Source organism: Canis lupus, chromosome 14, assembly GCF_048164855.1.
Source record: "Canis lupus baileyi chromosome 14, mCanLup2.hap1, whole genome shotgun sequence".
Taxonomy (NCBI): Eukaryota; Metazoa; Chordata; class Mammalia; order Carnivora; family Canidae; genus Canis; species Canis lupus.
In genome coordinates, this window is record NC_132851.1 from 6711151 (window position 1) to 6717197 (window position 6047).

Genomic DNA, 6047 nt, shown 5'->3' on the forward strand with positions numbered 1-6047 from the left:
ATAATCATGGAATTGGAAGTGACCATGGCAGAGAAAGAAGCCAAGCTCAACATTTAGCTCTTGGCACATAGTGGGTGCTCATTAAATGTTTGTTGACATAAAATAAAACCCAGACTTGCATTCCTGGTGGAATATTTGCTGATGATTTTAGTTATATATTTTCATGACTTCACACTTTTCTCCTAATTCCTTTGTCCTCCATAAGCCTCAGAATGCAGCATGTCTCTACTTAAGGAGAGTGCCTTTTAAAAATATATTTAGTCCTGAAACACTAAAAAGTATATTGTTCACATGAATGAATAAAAACATATAACTCAATTTTGGGTAGTGCTAACATCAAAAAATTTATTTGATAAAATAAAAAGCTGATTAAATTCAAGGCATTGAACTCTGCGGTGTAACTGCTTACATTCACCTTTATGAAAATGTGCAAGCTATTTTTGTCATTCAGACCACACCTCAATCTGAATCAACTAATTAAAATTATTGATTTAAATCATGAAAATATATCCATGCACAAAAATATAGTCAAATATTTAAAGTTAGGCCAAATGAATATTACAAAATACCTTTCTGATTTTATTGTTTTGTTGAAGGGTAATCACTAACTGAAACAGGACCGAACCATGATTCTTAAGGGATGGGGGATAAGAGTGCATATATCAAATCATGCTGTTAGGGATCCCTGGGTGGATCAGCGGTTTAGCGCCTGCCTTTGGCCCAGGGCGAGGTTCTGGAGACCCGGGATCGAATCCCACGTCGGGCTCCTGGTGCATGGAGCCTGCTCCTCCCTCTGCCTGTGTCTCTGCCTCTCTCTATCTGTGTGTGACTATCATAAATAAATTTTTAAAAATTAAAAAAAAAATCATGCTGTTAAGAAACAAAGCCCCAGGGGCGCCTGGGTGGTTCAGTCAGTTAAACGTCCAACTCTTGGTTTTGACTTGAGTCCTGGAATCAAGCCTGACGTTGGGCTCTGCACTCTGCGTGGAGTCTATCTGGGATTCTCCTTCTTCCTCTGCTCCTCCCCTTGCTTGTGCACTTTTTCTCTGAAATAAATAAATGAATGGAATTTTTGGAATTTTTTTAAAAAGAAAGAAAAAGCTCCTGTTTCCCCCTTCGCTTGATTTCTTTTTGTTTTTTCTTCAATTTTATAAGACACAAAGGAGGACCACAGATTTTTCTACTTAATGAAGAGGATGGACAGGGGTTTTCAAAGACAGAAAAACATTATTTCAGGGTTCTGGCCTATCCACAAACCATCTGACCACTTTTGAAATTTTAGATATTTGCCCTCATCATTTTCTTTTTCTTTTTTAAAGATTTTATTTATTCATTCATTAGACACACACAGAGAGAGACAGAGACAGACAGAGAGAGAGAGAGGCAGAGACACAGGCAGAGGGAGAAGCAGGCTCCATGCAGGGAGCCCGACGTAGGACTCGATCCCGGGTCTCCAGGATCAGGCCCTGGGCTGAAGGCGGCGCTAAACCGCTAGCCACTCAGGGATCCCCACCCTCATCCTTTTTCATTTTTACATGAAAAGAGTGCAGAGGGAAAAAAAAAAGAGTGCAGAGGGGAGTGATGGTCACAGAGCTTACTGTCACTTATGGCAACTGAGTGCTCAAAGATACTGATGATATGAATGTATAGGATAAACCATTTTTTGAGTAGTTATTAACATGTGACATTAGTTTCAGATGTACAACATATGATTCAATATTTGTGTATTCTATGAAATGATCACAGGCATAATCATAGTTCTTTTTCTTGAATGAGAAGTTTTAAGATCCAATCTTTTAGCAACTTTAAAATACACAGTACACAGTATTATTAACTACAGTCACTATGCTGTACATTGCATCCCCAAGGACTTATTATTTTATAACTGGAAGTTTGTACCTTTTGACCACCTTCACCCATTTTGCTCACCTACCATTCCCCCAACCCTGCCTCTGGCAACCAACAATCTGTTGTCTGTGAGTTCATTTTTTGTTTTGTTTTTGTTTTAGTTTCCACATATAAGTGAGATCATATATTTTTTTTTCTCTGTCTGATTTATTTCACTTAATATAATTCCCCTGTAGTATAAGCCCTGACGTTTGGCACTTTTTTTGTAGTACAAGTGCCTCACTTCAGCTCTGATTGCTGAGGCATCTACTTCAAAGAGGCATCTACTTCAAAGATGGCTATCTTGAATAAACACTTGTCAGCCAAAGAACTAAATAGAGTCAGACCCAAACCCCCCTCCAATCTCCTTTATTTTAGAGATATTGGTTGGTTTTGATAAGTGACCACTTGAGCCACTTGCTTTTTTTCTCTTTCTACACTTTATATACCCTCTCTTCTGCTTAAATAATTTGCCAATAAAAAGTGAGCCTGAACCCTGGGCCTTCATCCTCAACCCTAATGAAATCAGAACCCTAGGGCCATGCATGCCCTCTATTTCTCTCTACCCACAACCTCCCTGTGTAGCCACAGATATGTCATGTAATTTCTAGGTACTATTAGTAATTAACCTTGTTTCTTTCAAAGTTTCCTGATGGTTATTGCTGAGGGCATCTTGCAATCATAATCATAGTAAGAACCACAAGGGCTGGTTCAGGTGCCACATTGGTTACGGATAGGCTGGGACTGGCACACAGCATGCCCTCAAGGTCCATCATTTTGATGTAGATTTCCTTCCTTTTTTTATTGCTGAATAGTATTATACTATGTATATGTATGTGGTTTTTTTTCATTCTTTCATCTGATAGTGGTAATAAAGTTGCTTCCGTGTCTTGGCTATTGTGAATAATGCTGCAGTGAATGTGGGAGAGCAGATAGCAATTTGAGATCCTGATTTCAGGGTATATATATATATATATATATATATCCAGAAATGGAATTGCTGGGTCATATGGGAGTTCTATTTTTAATTTTTGGTGGAACCTCCATATGGTTTTCTATAATGGCCGTACCAATTTACATACCCAGCAGAGGTTACAAGGGTTCCCCTTTTCTCTACATCCTTGCCAACACTCGTGTTCGTCCTTCCTTCTTTCCTTCCTTCTTAATAGCCATCCTGGGACACCTGAGTGGCTCAGTGGTTGAGCATCTGCCTTTGGCTCAGGTCATGATCCTAGGGTCCTGGGCTAGAGTCCTACATCAGGCTCCCCCCAAGGAGCCTGCTTCTCCCTCTGCCTGTGTCTCTGGTCTCTCATAGAAAATAAATAAAATCTTTTAAAAACAATAATAGCCATCCTAAAAGATGTGAAGTGATATCTCATTGTAGCTTTGATTTGCATTTCCCTATGATTGGTGATTTGAGTGCCTTTTCATGTACCTGTTGACCATCATTGTCTTCTTTGGAAAAACGTATATTCAGATTCTTTGCCCATTTTTTTTTTTCAAAGATTTATTTATTTATTTGAGGGGAGGGGGGCAGAGGGAGAGAGAATCCTGAAGCACACTTTTCACTGAGCTCAGAGCCTGACCCCAGGAAATCCCAGGACCCTGAGATCACTACCTGATCTCAAGAGTTGACCACCTGACGAAGCCACCCAGACGCCCCCGCCCATTTTTTAATTGGATTGTTTTTTGCTATTCAGTTATATGAATTTTTTTTAATTTGGAATTTTAATTATGTACATAAATAGCAACATGAGAACGGAGAATGAGGAGTTCTAATGCTGGACATTATCTCTAGGTGAAAGGATTTCTGATTAGTCCACTTGTAGTATGGCATCACCCAAGATAACAAAGAAGCCTAGTATAGTTTTTCCTGAAGAAGAAAGCCAATTTACTACATTCAGTACTGACTTCTCTGCCATTCTTCTGTAGAAAATGCATGGAGTTTCCAATGTTTACCTATAACTGATTAAAATGGGCAGAGCATGGAGCGTTCTACTTATTTCCAGGTGAATTCTTCACATTTCCTGGCTTTTGAAAGTTCTCCTGCCACAAATCTTCTACGACTATGTATCCTCATAAACCCCAGTCATATAATTTTTCCCCACTGACCTGGACAAATACGATGGCTTGTTGTGGATAATAAAGAGAGGCAGCTAGTCCCATGAACCCAGGTGGATACACCAGCTTCTTTATTTTTGAATCTCTACCCAAAAAGAGTCCAAAAATGTCAGCAAAACCAATAACACCAAGTCTTGGAAAAAATCCAGGAGGTGCATTTTGGAGATATTCATAGCTGTCTAACCCCCATTGGACCAAGCTCTGCATCTTAGGCTTCATTTGTGAGTACATTTCCTGACATCAACTTGTATATGGTTTGCAATAATGTCAGAGATGTGAAATGCTTTCTTCAAGTTGGGTCCTTGGCTCCTCCACATATTTAGATTGACCTCGGGAACTGAGTAGGGTGAAAGCTCATTAACCTTCACAGGAGTTCTGTGAGGTGAGTCCCTTTTAGGTGATGCATATACTTTGAAGGTGAGCTGACTCAGGCTGGCTGGCCCCCCGGACCTCCGAATTACCTTGAACATGTTGCTGGCAGAGGTGGCTCCAGTGGGCTATAGGAGGTTTTTAGATATTAATCTATTATCATATATATGATTTGCAAATATTTCATCTCATTCAGTAGGTTGCCTTTTCATTTTGTTGATGGTTTCCTTAGCATTGCAGTAGCTTGATGTAGTCCTACTTACTTATTTTTGCTTTTGGTGTCAGATACAAAAGGTCATCACCAAGACCAATGGCAATGAGCTTACTACCTGTTTTCTTGTAGGAGTTTTATGGTTTCTGCTCTTACATTTAAGTCTTTATGTATTTTGAGTTAGTTATTGTGTTTGATTTAAAATAGTGGTTTATTTTCATTCTTTTGCATGTGGCTGTCCAGCTCTCTCAACACCATTTATTGAAGATACAGTGCTTTCTTCACTGTATATTCTTGGTTTCTTTGTCATCAGTACTTGACTGTATACATGTGGGTTTATTTCTGAGTTCTCTGTTCTGTTTCACTGATCTATGCATCTGTTTTTATGTCAATATTGCACTATAATTACTATAATAGTTTGAAATCAGGAAGTATGATGCCTCTAGTTTCATCCTTCTTTCTCAAGATTACTTTTGCGATTGTGGTTTTTTTGTTGTCCCATACAAATTTGAGAATTATTTATTCTAGCTCTGTGAAAAATGTCATTGGAAGTTTAATGGAGATTGCATTGAATTTATAGATTGCTCTGAGAAGTATGGACATTTTAGCAATATTGGTTCTTCCAATCCATGAGCACAGCATATCTTCCCATTCATTTGTGTCATCTTTAAATTCTTTCATCAAGGTCTTAGAGTTTTCAGTGTACAGGTCTTCCACCTCCATGGTTAAGTTTATTCCTAGGTATTTTATTCTTTTTGATGTAATTGTAAATGAGATTATTTTCTTAATTTCTCTTTCTAATAGTTTATTTTTAGTGTATAGAAACCTAGTAGATTTTTATATTGATTTTGTGTCTTGCAGCTTTACTGAATTTGTTTATTCTAATAGTTTTTTTTTTTTTTGTGGAGTTTTTATAATACCATGTCACATAGGCTTTTTAAAAAAGGAATATAAAATGATGTTTAAAAAGCCCCCAAACACTTGGTACATATTGCAAATATTCAGAAAGGGGAATGACTTTTTTTTAAAAAGGGCAGCCGCGGTGTGGGGGTGGTGCTCAGGGGTTTAGCGCCGCCTTCAGCCCAGGACACATCCTGGTGTGATCCTGGAGACCAGGAATCGAGTCCCACATCCCGCGCATCCCACTTCCGGCGTGTCGGGATCCCTGCGTGGAGCCTGCTTCTCCCTCTGCTTGTGTCTCTGACTCTCTCTGTGTGTCTCTCATGAATAAATAAATGAAATCTTTAAAAATAAAATGAGTCTTAATCTTCTGTCATTGAAGTTTAGGAGTTTAGTAAAAAGCTTACTTTTTTTCTTAAAAATGTTTATAAGAGTCTGGATTTCTAGCTACCAGTTACCTTGGAGCAGGACTTTTTATTTTTAGCCCTCTGGTTCTCAACTGGGGCCAGTTTTGAACCTTCGGAGACATTTGACAATGTCTGAGACTTTTTTTTATTGT

At 38.6% G+C, this 6047-nt stretch overlaps 1 pseudogene; it reads right to left on the reverse strand.

The window, feature by feature from the left end:
* Positions 1-3767: 3767 nt before the first annotated feature.
* On the reverse strand, positions 3768-4478 carry LOC140603354 (MICOS complex subunit MIC26 pseudogene; annotated as a pseudogene).
* Between the last annotated feature and the right edge of the window lie 1569 nt (positions 4479-6047).